The sequence below is a fragment of the Bison bison genome, unplaced genomic scaffold, assembly GCF_000754665.1.
Source record: "Bison bison bison isolate TAMUID 2011002044 unplaced genomic scaffold, Bison_UMD1.0 scf7180017830365, whole genome shotgun sequence".
Taxonomy (NCBI): domain Eukaryota; kingdom Metazoa; phylum Chordata; class Mammalia; order Artiodactyla; family Bovidae; genus Bison; species Bison bison.
The window spans coordinates 32,474-33,297 of record NW_011470296.1 but is presented as its reverse complement, the minus strand read 5'-3'; positions in this window follow the sequence as shown (position 1 = coordinate 33,297).

Below are 824 nucleotides of genomic sequence, written 5' to 3'. Positions count from 1 at the left end.
TTCACTTTCATCAAGAGGCTTTTCAGTTCCTCTCATTTTCTGCCAGAAGGGTGGTGTCATCTGCATATCTGATGTTATTGATATTTCTCCAGCAATCTTGATTCCAAATTTTGTTTCCTCCAGACCAGTATTTCTCATAATGTATTCTGGATATATGTTAAATAAGCAGCGTGACAATATACAGCCTTGACATACTCCTTTCCCAATTTGGAAGCAGTCTATTGTTTCATGTCCAGTTCTAACTGTTGCTTCCTGGCCTGCATACAGATTTCTCAAGAGGCAGGTCAAGTGATCTGGTATTCCCATCTCTTTCAGAATTTTCCAGTTTATTGTGATACACATAGTCAAGGGCTTTGACATAGTCAATAAGTCAGAAATAGGTGTCTTTCTGGAACTCTCTTGCTTTTTCGATGATCCAGTGGATGTTGGCAATTTGACTCTGGTTCCTTTGCCTTTTCTAAAATCAGCTCAAACATCTCAAAATTCACAGTCCATGTATTGTTGAAGCCTGGCTAGGAGAACTTAGAGCATTACTTTACTAGCATGTGAGATGAATGCAACTGTGTGGTAGTTTGAGCGTTCTTTGGCATTGCCTTTCTTTGGGATTGGAATGAAAACTGACTTTTTCCATTCCTGTGGCCACTGAGTTTTCCGAATTTGTTGGCATATGGAGTGTTGCACTTTCATAGCATCATCTTTTAGGATTTTAGGATCAACTGGCATTCCATCACCTCCACTAGCTTTGTAGTGATGCTTCCTAAGGCCCCCTTGACTTCACATTCCAAGATGTCTGGCTCTAGGTGAGTGATCACATAATTGTGGTT